A 15161-nucleotide genomic window follows, 5' to 3' on the forward strand; every position below is an offset into this window, starting at 1 on the left:
AGCATGCAAATTAAAGTTCCCATTAATCACTAAAAGGGACTAGAAGAAGCAAGCAGGAAAATACTTCGTGAAGCATACATTTTTCAAATTTCTATAAGCACTGGAAACGGCTAATATACTTTTAGAAGCAGTGCCAACAGGGGTTAAGGTAAATGAAACATTTATCACTAGATTCAGGAGGTGATCATTCAGAACTAAAATTATGGAAAGCTTGTGAGGAGTCTGCATCTAAAAGATACTACATTAGAAATATGTGTTGTTTAATTCGCTCAAGGAGAAGACAACACTATAATAAAGCCTCATCTTTTAAAAAATGATCTTTGCCAGTTCTGGGTGTATATATCTTATAAAAATCTATAAAAACAAGAATCCCTACTTTTTAACTGTGAAAATTCTTCAAGTGATATATTATGAAATGAGTCACTTTCTGATTACTGACTCTTGAGCATATCTTAAAGACATTATTAGATTTAACTGGCATATTTAAGTTAAAATTTTGGGGATGCTCAAGCCTATTACTATTCTTTTTCTTTAATCCTCTTTAGTTTGATATAATTTATAAACAATACAGTGAAACCATTTTAAGTGTGCAATTCCATGAATTCTGAAAAACGTTTACAACCTTTTAACCAGCACCAAAATCAGTATATAGAATGTTTCCATCACTTGCAAGTTTCCTATCTCTGACCACATGCAAACACCCACCCTAATCCATCCACAGCTCCCAGGTAGTGCTACACTTTCTGTCACTGTTGATGAGTTCTGCCTTACCTACAGTTTCATATAAATGGAATTTTACAGTATGCACTCTTTTGCATCTAACTTATTTTACTCAACATAATGTTGTTAAAGTTCATCCATGTAACTGTGTGTAGAGAACAAACTCTTAAGGTAGCCTCCACAAACCCCATCTCTTCATGTCCACACCTTTGTATGGTTTCTTTCCCTTGAGTAAAGGCAGGTCCTGTGACGTACTTCTAACTATGATAAGAGGGCAAAGGAGATGGAATGTCTACGAGTGCATGATTATGTCATGTAAGCTTACAGCATCCATTTGCTGGAGGCTCTCCCTTGCTGGCTGTAAGAGAAAAGGTGGCATGTTGAAGAATCCCATGTGGCAAGGAACTTTCAGTGACTTCTAGGAGCTTAGGGTGGTCTCTGGCCAGCATCAAGTGAAAAACTGAAGCTCACAGTCCTATAGTTGCAAGGAGCTGAATTCTGTGAATAACCACACATGTGGAACAATGGATCCTTCCACACTCAAACCTCCAGATGAGAATGCAGACCTGGATGATACCTATTGACATGGTTTGCAGTCTATGTGAGACCCTAAGTAGAGAACCCATCTAGGCTTGGACTCAAGACCACAGGAACCAGGCAATGATAAATATATAGTGTTTTTAGCTAAGTTTGTGGTAATACTGATGCAGAGTAATAAAAAATAAATACAGTGAGCACAGCAGCAGTTCATTCTTTTTATTCCTGTGTAATATTCCACTATATAGAAAATGACAATGTGTTTATCCACTGATTTTTGTTGGGTGTTTGGGGAACTTTCAATTTGGGCTTTTATGAATAAAGCAGCTATGAAAACTTTCAGTAAGTGTTTGGGTAGACTACGTTTTTATATCTCTGGATTAATACCCAGCAGATTTCCAGGTTATAGTGTAAGAGTGTGTTTAAGTTTATAAAGAATAAGCTATTTCCCAAAGCAGATGTACCATTTACACATTGGCCAAACATTTATGTACATTTCAGGTGCTTTACATCCTCATTAACACTTTGTATTGTTAATCTTTTAAATTCTAGTGAGTCAGTGGTATGTAGTGGTACTTCACTATGGTTTTAATTTGCATTCCTTGATAACTAATGATGTTACATATCTTCTTTTTAACTTCTGATGCTAGTCCTATTATTGGGTTGTGAGAGTTCTTTACATATTCTGGATACAAGTTTTATGTCACATATGTATCACAAATTTTCTCTTCATCCATCTTTTCATTTGTTCAGAGTTATCTGTTAAAAAAGAGTTTAAAATTTTTTGATGAAGTTCAACTTATCATATTTTTTCTTTTATATGTGGTGTCCTATATAATTCTTTGACTATGCCATGATAGAAAGATTTAGTCCAATGTTTTCTTCTAAAAGCTTTAACTTTCACATTTAGGTCTGTGATCAATTTCAATTTAAGTTTTAGATTTAATATGAGGTAAAGACCAAAGTTTATTTTTTTTCATATGGAAATCCAACTATTTAACAGTAGTTGAAAAGAATTTCCTTTTCCCATTGAAAACTCAAATGACCATATAAATGTAGGGACACTTCTGGACTCTCAGTTTGATTCCATTAATTTTATATCTATCATTATAGTGGTATTAAACTGTCTTGAAAAATGTAGCTTTTTAAAGTTAAATCCTCCAACCTTGTTCTTTTTAAAAAGTGTTTTAGGCAGTATGGAGATTCCTCAAAAAGTTAAAAATGGAACTACCCCATGATCCAACAATTGCACTACTAGGTATTTACCCAAAGGATATAAAAATATTGACCCAAAGGAATACACACACCCCAATGTTTTCAGCAGCATTATCAACAATTGACACATTTCTCAGCCATCAAAAAGAATGAAATCTTGCCATTTGCAAGGATATGGATGGAACTAGAGCATTATGCTAAGAAAAATAAGAGAAATAAAAATACCGTATGATTTCACTCATTTGTGGAAATTTAAGAAACAAAACAAATGAACATAGGGAAAAAAGAGAGGCAATCAATAAAGAGTCTTAACTATAGAGAACAAACTGGTTATGGGGAGGGGGGAGGTGGGCCGGGGGAGGGGTTACATAGGTGATGAGGATTAAGGAGGACACTTGTTGTGATGAGGACTGGGTGTTGTATGTAAGTGATGAATCATTAAATTGTACACCTGAAACTAATATTACATGCTATGTTAACTAACTAGAATTTAAATAAAAATTTGAAAGGAAAAAAAAAGTGTTTTAGGTATCCTAGATCCTTTTACATTTTAATACAAAATTTAGGATCAGCATGTTAATTTTTTGTTTTAATTTTTCTAAATGTTTATTTATTTTTTAGACAGAGAGAGAGAGAACATGAATGAGGGAGGGTCAGAGAGAGGGAGACACACAATCTGAAACAGGCTCCAGGCTCTGAGCTGTCAGCACAGAGCCCGACGTGGGGCTTGAACTCATGGACCGAGAAATCATTACCTGAGCCCAAGTCGGCCGCTTAACCGACTGAGGCACCCAGGCGCCCCTCAGCATGTTAATTTTAAAAAGAAAAATTTACTAGTATCTTGACTTGGGATGCACTAAATGTACAGATCAAATTTAGGCAAATAAAATCTTTTAACTATTGACTTCGGAACCACAAAAATGTGTATCTCTCCACTTATTTAGATTTCCTTTAATTTCTCTTAGGAATATTTTACATTTTTCAATGTACAGGTTGTAGAGACATATTTTTGTAACATTATCCCTAAATACTTCATGTTTTTAATGGCATTTTAAGTGACAGAATAAAAAAATTCATTTAGCAATTGTTTGGTAATAAAATGTAGATAGATAAGTGGTCTTAACATATTGCCCTTATATCTTGAAAACTTACTAAATTCATTATTTTATAGATTTTTTTGAGGTTGTCTTTATGCACAATTATGTCATCTGTGAAGAGGCTTTTACTTTGTCATTTCCTATCTGAATTCATTTTATTTCTTTTTCTAGCCTTATGGCACTTACTTGAATTTTCCAGGATAATATAAAATAAAAATAGTGAGGATACCCTTGTTTTGTTCCAAATTTTAGGGGGGACAGTGTTCTTTTACTATCGAATATGAGGTTGGTTACTTGTAAGTGCTTTTTCCTCTTAATATCCTTTATTAGGTTGAGGAACTTCCCAGTTCACGTGTGTAGAGAGTTTTTAATTATGAATGTATGGTGAATTTTGTCAAATATTTTTTCTGTACTAATATGAAATTATGATTTTTCTTCTTTGTTAAAAGTTGAATATAAATGCAAATGAAATGCACAGTGAGATACCATCTCATACCTGGTTAGGACGGCTATTATCAAAAGACAAAGAATAGAGGTGCCTGGGTGGCTCAGTCAGTGGAGGGTCTCTTGATTTCAGCTCAAGTCGTGGTCACAGGACTGTGGACTTGAGCCTCACGTCCGGCTCTGTGCTAAGTGGGAAGCCTGCTTAGGATTCTTTCTCTCCCTCTCTCTGCCCCTCCCCTGCTCTCTCTCTCTCAAGTAAATAAATAAGCAAATGAATGAATGAATGAATGAATGAATGAATAAATAGTTTTAACAAAAAAGACAAAGGATAATAAGTGTTGGTAAGGATGTGGAGAAAAGAAAACCCTACGTACTGTTCAGTGGGAATGTAAACTGATACAGCCAGTATGGAAAATAGTATGGAGTTACCTCAAAAAATTAAAACTAGAACTACCATATGATCCAGAAATCCCTCTTCTGGATACATATCCAAAGGAAATGAAATCATTATTTTGAAGAGATATCTGTGCTCCCATGTTCTCTGCAGCATTATTGGCAATAGCCAAGATATGGAAACAACTTTAATGTCCATTGATGGAAGAATGGTATGTGTGTGTGTATATATATATATGTATATGTATATGTATACACATATATATATATATATTTACAATGGAATATATTATTCAGTCTTAAAAGAAGAATGTCCTGCCATCTTTGACAATATCAGATGAATCTGGAAGACATGGTAAATGAAATAAGCTAGATATGGAAAGAAAAATACTGCATGATCTCATTTTTATGTGGAATGTAGGTGGCTACCAGGGGTGGGAGATGGGGGAAATGGGGCGATGTTGATCTTTAAATGTTAAACCGCCAGAAAACTGCCAGAGGATTAGCAGAAGGGAGTCTCCGGAGTCAAGCGCAGACTAGAGGCCCACGGAAGAGGGTAGGAAGGGCGGCGAGGCGGTGCGCGCTCCACGCACTGGCGGGAGGGAGCCGGGGCGGAGGGGCGGCTCGCCGGCCAAGCAGAGCCCCCGAGTCTGGCTGGCAAAAGCGGAGGGGCCGGACAGACTGTGTTCCGACAGCAAGCGCGACTTAGCGTCTGGGAGGTCATAAGTTAACAGCTCTGCTCGGAAAGCGGGAAGGCTGGAGGACAAAGGGAGGGAGAGCTGCTGAGCCCCCGGACGGCAGAGCTCAGCTTGGCAGGGAACAAAGGCGCCAGCGCCATCTCCCCCGCCCATCCCCCAGCCAAAATCCCAAAGGGAACCAGTTCCTGCCAGAGAACTTGCTCGCTCCGCGCAAACACCCAACTCTGTGCTTCTGCGGAGCCAAACCTCCGGCAGCGGATCTGACTCCCTCCCGCTGCCACAGGGCTCCTCCTGAAGTGGATCACCTAAGGAGAAGCGAGCTAAGCCTGCCCCTCCAGCCCCCGTGCACCTTGCCTACCCACCCCAGCTAATACGCCAGATCCCCAGCAACACAAGCCTGGCAGTGTGCAAGTAGCCCAGACGGGACACGCCACCCCACAGTGAATCCCGCCCCTAGGAGAGGGGAAGAGAAGGCACACACCAGTCTGACTGTGGCCCCAGCGGTGGGCTGGGGGCAGACATCGGGTCGGACTGCGGCCCCGCCCACTAACTCCAGTTATACACCACAGCACAGGGGAAGTGCACTGCAGGTCCTCACCACGCCAGGGACTCTCCAAAATGACCAAACGGAAGAATTCCCCTCAGAAGAATCTCCAGGAAATAACAACAGCTAACGAACTGATCAAAAAGGATTTAAATAATATAACAGAAAGTGAATTTAGAATAATAGTCATAAAATTAATCGCAGGGCTTGAAAACAGTATACAGGACAGCAGAGAATCTCTTGCCACAAAGATCGAGGGACTAAGGAACAGTCACGAGGAGTTGAAAAACGCTTTAAACGAATTGCAAAACAAAATGGAATCCACGATGGCTCGGCTTGAAGAGGCAGAGGAGAGAATAGGTGAACTAGAAGATAAAGTTATGGAGAAAGAGGAAGCTGAAAGAAAGAGAGATAAAAAAATCCAGGAGTATGAGGGGAAAATTAGAGAACTAAGTGATACACTAAAAAAAAATAATATACGCATAATTGGTATCCCAGAGGAGGAAGAGAGAGGGAAGGGTGCTGAAGGGGTACTTGAACAAATTATAGCTGAGAACTTCCCTGAACTGGGGAAGGAAAAAGGCATTGAAATCCAAGAGGCACAGAGAACTCCCTTCAGACGTAACTTGAATCGATCTTCTGCATGACATATCATAGTGAAACTGGCAAAATACAAGGATAAAGAGAAAATTCTGAAAGCAGCAAGGGATAAACGTGCCCTCACATATAAAGGGAGACCTATAAGACTCGTGACTGATCTCTCCTTTGAAACTTGGCAGGCCAGAAAGGCTTGGCACGATATCTACAGTGTGCTAAACAGAAAAAATATGCAGCCGAGAATCCTTTATCCAGCAAGTCTGTCATTTAGAATAGAAGGAGAGATAAAGGTCTTCCCAAACAAACAAAAACTGAAGGAATTTGTCACCACGAAACCAGCCCTACAAGAGATCCTAAGGGGGATCCTGTGAGACAAAGTACCAGAGACATCACTACAAGCATAAAACATACAGACATCACAATGACTCTAAACCCATATCTTTCTATAATAACACTGAATGTAAATGGATTAAATGCACCAACTAAAAGACATAGGGTATCAGAATGGATAAAAAAACAAGACCCATCTATTTGCTGTCTACAAGAGACTCATTTTAGATCTGAGGACACCTTTAGATTGAGAGTGAGGGGATGGAGAACTATTTATCATGCTCCTGGAAGCCAAAAGAAAGCTGGAGTAGCCATACTTATATCAGACAAACTAGACTTTAAATTAAAGGCTGTAACAAGAGATGAAGAAGGGCATTATATAATAATCACAGGGTCTATCCACCAGGAAGAGCTAACTATTATAAATGTCTATGCGCCAAATACCCGAGCCCCCAGATATATAAAACAATTACTCATAAGCATAAGCAACCTTATTGATAAGAATGTGGTCATTGCAGGGGACTTTAACACCCCACTTACAGAAATGGATAGATCATCTAGACACACAGTCAATAAAGAAACAAGGGCCCTGAATGATACATTGGATCAGATGGACTTGACAGATATATTGAGAACTCTGCATCCCAAAGCAACAGAATATACTTTCTTCTCGAGTGCACATGGAACATTCTCCAAGATAGATCATATACTGGGTCACAAAACAGCCCTTCATAAGTTTACAAGAATTGAAATTATACCATGCATACTTTCAGACCACAATGCTATGAAGCTTGAAATCAACCACAGAAAAAAGTCTGGAAAACCTCCAAAAGCATGGAGGTTAAAGAACACCCTACTAACGAATGAGTGGGTCAACCAGGCAATTAGAGAAGAAATTAAAACATATATGGAAACAAACGAAAATGAAAATACAACAATCCAAACGCTCTGGGATGCAGCGAAGGCAGTCCTGAGAGGAAAATACATTGCAATCCAGGCCTATCTCAAGAAACAAGAAAAATCCCAAATACAAAACCTAACAGCACACCTAAAGGAAATAGAAGCAGAACAGCAAAGGCAGCCTAAACCCAGCAGAAGAAGAGAAATAATAAAGATCAGAGCAGAAATAAACAATATAGAATCTAAAAAAACTGTAGAGCAGATCAACGAAACCAAGAGTTGGTTTTTTGAAAAAATAAACAAAATTGACAAACCTCTAGCCAGGCTTCTCAAAAAGAAAAGGGAGATGACCCAAATAGATAAAATCATGAATGAAAATGGAATGATTACAACCAATCCCTCAGAGATACAAACAATTATCAGGGAATACTATGAAAAATTATATGCCAGCAAATTGGACAACCTGGAAGAAATGGACAAATTTCTAAACACCCACACTCTTCCAAAACTCAATCAGGAGGAAATAGAAAGCTTGAACAGACCCATAACCAGCGAAGAAATTGAATCGGTTATCAAAAATCTCCCAACAAATAAGAGTCCAGGACCAGATGGCTTCCCAGGGGAGTTCTACCAGACATTTAAAGCAGAGATAATACCTATCCTTCTCAAGCTATTCCAAGAAATAGAAAGGGAAGGAAAACTTCCAGACTCATTCTATGAAGCCAGTATAACTTTGATTCCTAAACCAGACAGAGACCCAGTAAAAAAAGAGAACTACAGGCCAATATCCCTGATGAATATGGATGCAAAAATTCTTAATAAGATACTAGCAAATCGAATTCAACAGCATATAAAAAGAATTATTCACCATGATCAAGTGGGATTCATTCCTGGGATGCAGGGCTGGTTCAACATTTGCAAATCGATCAACGTGATACATCACATTAACAAAAAAAAAAGAGAAGAACCATATGATCCTGTCAATCGATGCAGAAAAGGCCTTTGACAAAATCCAGCACCCTTTCTTAATAAAAACCCTTGAGAAAGTCGGGATAGAAGGAACATACTTAAAGATCATAAAAGCCATTTATGAAAAGCCCACAGCTAACATCATCCTCAACGGGGAAAAACTGAGACCTTTTTCCCTGAGATCAGGAACACGACAGGGATGCCCACTCTCACCGCTGCTGTTTAATATAGTGCTGGAAGTTCTAGCATCAGCAATCAGACAACAAAAGGAAAAATCAAAGGCATCAAAATTGGCAAAGATGAAGTCAAGCTTTCGCTTTTTGCAGATGACATGATATTATACATGGAAAATCCGATAGACTCCACCAAAAGTCTGCTAGAACTGATACATGAATTCAGCAAAGTTGCAGGATACAAAATCAATGTGCAGAAATCAGTTGCATTCTTATACACTAACAATGAAGCAACAGAAAGACAAATGAAGAAACTGATCCCATTCACAATTGCACCAAGAAGCATAAAATACCTAGGAATAAATCTAACCAAAGATGTAAAAGATCTGTATGCTGAAAACTATAGAAAGCTTATGCAGGTAATTGAAGAAGATATAAAGAAATGGAAAGACATTCCCTGCTCATGGATTGGAAGAATAAATATTGTCAAAATGTCAATACTCCCCAAAGCTATCTACACATTCAATGCAATCCCAATCAAAATTGCACCAGCATTCTTCTCGAAACTAGAACAAGCAATCCTAAAATTCATATGGAACCACAAAAGGCCCCGAATAGCCAAAGTAATTTTGAAGAAGAAGACCAAAGCAGGAGGCATCACAATCCCAGACTTTAGCCTCTACTACAAAGCTGTCATCATCAAGACAGCATGGTATTGGCATAAAAACAGACACATAGACCAATGGAATAGAATAGAAACCCCAGAACTAGACCCACAAACGTATGGCCAACTCATCTTTGACAAAGCAGGAAAGAACATCCAATGGAAAAAAGACAGTCTCTTTAACAAATGGTGCTGGGAGAACTGGACAGCAACATGCAGAAGGTTGAAACTAGACCACTTTCTCACACCATTCACAAAAATAAACTCAAAATGGATAAAGGACCTGAATGTGAGACAGGAAACCATCAAAACCTTAGAGGAGAAAGCAGGAAAAGACCTCTCTGACCTCAGCCGTAGCAATCTCTTACTCGGCACATCCCCAAAGGCAAGGGAATTAAAAGCAAAAGTGAATTACTGGGACCTTATGAAGATAAAAAGCTTCTGCACAGCAAAGGAAACAACCAACAAAACTAAAAGGCAACCAACGGAATGGGAAAAGATATTTGCAAATGACACATCGGACAAAGGGCTACTATCCAAAATCTATAAAGAGCTCATCAAACTCCACACCCGAAAAACAAATAACCCAGTGAAGAAATGGGCAGAAAACATGAATAGACACTTCTCTAAAGAAGACATCCGGATGGCCAACAGGCACATGAAAAGATGTTCAACGTCGCTCCTTATCAGGGAAATACAAATCAAAACCACACTCAGATACCACCTCACGCCAGTCAGAGTGGCCAAAATGAAGAAATCAGGAGACTATAGATGCTGGAGAGGATGTGGAGAAACAGGAACCCTCTTGCACTGTTGGTGGGAATGCAAATTGGTGCAGCCGCTCTGGAAAGCAGTGTGGAGGTTCCTCAGAAAATTAAAAATAGACCTACCCTATGACCCAGCAATAGCACTGCTAGGAATTTATCCAAGGGATACAGGAGTACTGATGCATAGGGGCACCTGTACCCCAATGTTTATAGCGGCACTCTCAACAATAGCCAAATTATGGAAAGAGCCTAAATGTCCATCAACTGATGAATGGATAAAGAAATTGTGGTTTATATACACAATGGAATACTACGTGGCAATGAGAAAAAATGAAATATGGCCTTTTGTAGCAACATGGATGGAACTGGAGAGTGTGATGCTAAGTGAAATAAGCCATACAGAGAAAGACAGATACCATATGGTTTCACTCTTATGTGGATCCTGAGAAACATAACAGAAACCCATGGGGGAGGGGAAGGAAAAAAAAAAAAAAAAAAAAAAAGAGGTTAGAGTGGGAGAGAGCCAAAGCATTAGAGACTGTTAAAAACTGAGAACAAACTGAGGGTTGATGGGGGGTGGGAGGGAGGGCAGGGTGGGTGATGGGTATTGAGGAGGGCACCTTTTGGGATGAGCAGTGGGTGTTGTATGGAAACCAATTTGACAGTAAATTTCATATATTAAAAAAAAAAAAAAAAAGAAAAAAAAAATAAATAAATGTTAAACCAACTTATATTACTGGGATAAATTCCACATCATTATGGCATATTGCCCTTTTTTATATACTGCTGGATGCAGTCTGCTAATATTTTGTTAATGATTTCTGCATCTATGATTATGTCGGATATTAGTTTATAGTATTCTTTTCTTTATTGTCTCTGACAAGAGTTGGTATCAGGGTAAACCTGGCCTCACACAATGAGTAGATAAGTAAGTATTCCCACCTCCAAAATTTTTGGCAAGAGTTTATAACCTATCAAGGTGAATAAATTGAAAAAAAAATGAATTCTACAATTTCTCAGGGTAATGTTCTATAACTGTCAACTAGGTTACACTGTTTGATACACATAGTTGTCTTCTACATAATTCTTACAATTTCAACCTTTTACATAGAGATTTTAGACCATTGATGTTTACCACAATTATTTACATAATTAGGTTTAAATCTACAGGTATTTGTACAGCCATGTTCACAGCAGCATTACTCAATAGCCCAAAGGTGGAAATAATCCAGAGATCCATTGATGGATGAACAAATGAACAAAATCTGGTATATGGAGAAAATGGAATGTTATTCAGCTTGAGAAAGGAATGAAATTCTGATAGATGCTAAAGCATAAATAAACCTTGAAGACATTATACTAAGTGAAATAAGCCAGACTCAAAACAACAAATACTGTATGATTCCATTTATATGAGATACCTAGAGTAGTCAAATTCATAGACACAGAAAGTAGAATGGTGGTTGTCAGGCATGGTGGAGGGGGGAGGAGGGAATGGGAACTTACTGTGCCATTGGTAAAGACCTTCAGTTTAGGAAGATGAAAAGTTCTGGAGATGGTGTTGACAATGACAACAGTGTAAATGTGCCTAAAGCCACTGAGCTACGTGCTTAAAAATGGCAAAAATGGAACTTTTTATGTCATGTATCTTTTATCACAATAAAAAAGCGAGAGATAATAAAAAAAAATCAATGTAATCAACTACATTAATAAAATGAAGAATAATGATAAAATTCAAGCCAATAAATGCAGAAAAAAAGAGAAAATCCAACATCATTCATAATAAAAACTTCCAGCAATCTAGGAAGAAAAGAGAGTTTTCTTGATCTGATGGAAAGCATCTACATAAAAATTTCTGGCTAACATTAAATTTAATAGCGAGAAACGGAATGCTTTCCCTCTAAGATTAAGAAAAAGGCAAGACTTCACTTTCACTATTTTTTTACTTACGTTTTGAAATGTTTATTTATTTATTTGGAGACAGAGAAATAGAGAGCAAGCAGGGGAGGGACAGAGAGAGCGTGAGAGAGAATCCCAAGCAGGCTCTACACTGTCAGCACAGAGCCAGATGTGGGGCTCAAACTCATGAATCATGAGATCATGACTTGAGCTGACACCAAGAGTTGGATGCTTAACTGAATGAACCACCCAGGTGTTCCCACTTTCAGTATTTCTAATCATCAATGTCATGGAGGTCCTTGTCAGGAAAGGAAGGCAAGAAAAAAAATACATTAGAATAGAGTAAATAGAAAGAATACAAATTGTTTATGTAGACGATCCCCCAAATATAAACTAAAATAAACGAGTCTAGCAAAGTTGGGTAAAGTACATACATAGTTGATATACAAAAATCAATTGTATTTCTATGTATTATCAATGAATAATGTGAAGTTGAAATAAAAAACAATTAGCAATAGCCCCTAAAAATTAACATTTAGGAACAGCTGCTATAATGTGTGTAGCTTTCATCTGTGTCTGATGGCAGTGTCTGTCTGTGCTTTGTATCCAGATCTTGCTATTCCCATAAACACATAGCCAAAGAGTAAGCTGGAATCCTAGTACAATATCATTTTATTTGAATTGAGTTGATTTCCTGTGTGCTTTAATGAATAAATGCTAAGCTTTCTAGTATTAAAAAAGGAGCACTTAGGTTTTATTTTAATAAAATATGTGCAAGATCTATAAGCTAAAAACTTCAGATGAAACAATGAAGGAAGACCTAAGGAGAGAATATGCTGTGTTCATAGAAGGCTCAATCCTCTCCAAACTGATCTATAAATTCAATGCATTCCCAGTCAAAATTCTGGAAGGATTTTTGGGTAACAATTGATAAGTTGATACTAAAAGTCATATATACTCACAAAAGGGTCCAAAGTATCCAAAACAATGTATCCAAAACAATTTTGAAAAAGAGGTTGGAGAATTCAACTTACCTATTTCAGGACTTACTACAAAGTCTCAGTAATCAAGTCAGTGTGGCATTGAGAAACGGACAGACACAGATCCATGGACAGAATAGAGAAGACAGAAATAGACCACACCTATATAGAAACCTATTTTTGACATAGGTGCAAAAACAGTGAGAAAAGGATGGTCATTTCAAAAATAGTTCTGGGAGAGTAATCAAAATCATAAAGTCAGAGTATAATGATGGTTTCCAGGGGCTGGGTAAGGTTAAGGAAGAATGGGAGAATTATTGTTTAATGGTATAGAGTTGGTTTTATGAGATGAAAAGAGATATGAAGATAGATGTTAGTAGTGGCTACACAATAAGGTCAATGTATTTAATATCATTGAACTGTACACTTAAAAATGGGTAAGATGGTATATTTTATGCCATGTGCATTTTAACCCGATAAAAAATAATACTGGAAAAAAGTGGATATCCATATAAATGAAATTGTATTTATACCATTCACAAAAAATAGATTCAAAATGATCACTGATGTAGATATAAAGCCCCAAACCATAAAATTTTAAGAGAAACCACAGGAGAAAATATTCATGACCTTGGGTTAAGCAAAATTTTCTTGTAACACCAAAATGATGATACATAAAAGAAAAAAAAATAATGAATTGGACTTCATTACAATTATGAATGTGTGCTCTCTAAGGGGCACTGTCAAAAGAATTGAAAAACAAGTCACAGACTGGGAAAAAATATTTGCAAATCACATATATGCGGAATTGTATTGAGCATATGTAAGGAACCCTCCAAGGTAAACAATTAGAAAAAAAACCCAACCAAATAAAAAATTTGTCGGCAAAAAGATATGAACATACGCTATAGCAAAGAAGATATACAGATGGCAAATATCATGAAAGATGATCAGCATGACCAGTCACTAGAGAAATAAAAATTAAAACCACAGTGAGACACTACAACACGAATCTAGTAACACTGACAACACTAAAGGCTAGGGAAGATGAGGAACCTCTGTAGCTTTCCATGTAGTATTAATGGGAAAGCTAAATGGTATAGACGTTAAAAACCAGTTTAGCAGTTTAAGTTGAATTTATTCTTACCACATGACTTAGAAATGCCACCTCAAGGTAGTTACCTGAATGAAATGAAAATTCATGTTCAAATATTTATACCTAAATAGGAATATTAATTTATATAGTGGTTCCACTTATAATTGCTATAAAGTGTAAACAACCCAAATGTCCTGCAGCTGGTGAATGGGTAAGTTGGTATATCAATATGATAAAATTCTACTCAGCAATAATAAGGAATAAACTGCTGATTCATGCAAATATATAAATGGATTTCAAATGCATTAAGCGAATTGAAAGAAAGCAGCCTTCTGCTTCTAGCCAAGATGGAGCAAGAGAAACAAATTACATGAAACAACAATTTTCAAAACAGTGGACATCAAGTAATGAAATACAGTGATCTCTTCAGAATGTTAAAAAACAAACAAACAAACAAACAAAGGTTACCCTTACAATTGCCTCACTTACTCCTTTGAGAGTTTCCAGGCTGTTGCATGGGGAGGGGATCCTGCTAAAATCCACAATACTACTTATGTTATGGAAATGGAAATGGAGTCTAGGGAGACCAAAGTGACTAAAATTCACAGGATAGACTATCAGACAGGAGACAGCTTCAAAGAAAGCAAACTCTGGAGATTGGTAGGGGGGCTGCTATCAAGTATTCAGCAGAGCACTAATGAGTTCAGGTGAGTGAGAAACTTCTAAGACCAGGAAAAGAACCACCTGAAAAGATCAGAAGAAACAGTATTCATATTTTACACAGGAGCAAGAGTAATGTTAATTTCCAGCACCCAGAGTGGAAAACCTCATGATTGACAGGGCAGAGGAGAGTGCTCAGCAACAACTTCCATCAACAATACAGAATTATAGTTCTAGATTAAATTCTGTTCCAGTCCTACCTAACAAATCTTGAAAGATTATCCCTGAAAGGATCAAACTGTTTCCAAGTAACTTAACTGTGTCTCAGAACAAAGCTCAATAATATAGATAGGAATATAAAAATATCTAGTATTCAACTAGGCAAAAATTTAAAATGCCTGACATCCAATCAGAAATTGCAAAGCAAACAAAGAAGCAGAAAAATACTTCCCATAATGAAGAGAAAAAAAAAAAAACC

At 37.4% G+C, this 15161-nt stretch overlaps 1 protein-coding gene and 1 non-coding gene across 2 annotated transcripts in view; one reads left to right on the plus strand and one right to left on the minus strand.

Annotated features, from left to right (window-relative positions):
• NDUFAF2 (NADH:ubiquinone oxidoreductase complex assembly factor 2) overlaps nt 1-15161 on the minus strand; it is a 175174-nt gene that overhangs the window by 50409 nt on the left and 109604 nt on the right. The window lies entirely within an intron of this gene.
• LOC128778467 (small nucleolar RNA SNORA23) lies at nt 12495-12629 on the plus strand. Its single transcript, XR_008424053.1, has one exon. It is a non-coding gene; the product is annotated as a small nucleolar RNA SNORA23 (small nucleolar RNA).

The sequence above is a fragment of the Panthera pardus genome, unplaced genomic scaffold (genome assembly GCF_024362965.1).
Source record: "Panthera pardus isolate Hobbes unplaced genomic scaffold, ASM2436296v1 HiC_scaffold_2, whole genome shotgun sequence".
NCBI classification, from domain to species: Eukaryota; Metazoa; Chordata; class Mammalia; order Carnivora; family Felidae; genus Panthera; species Panthera pardus.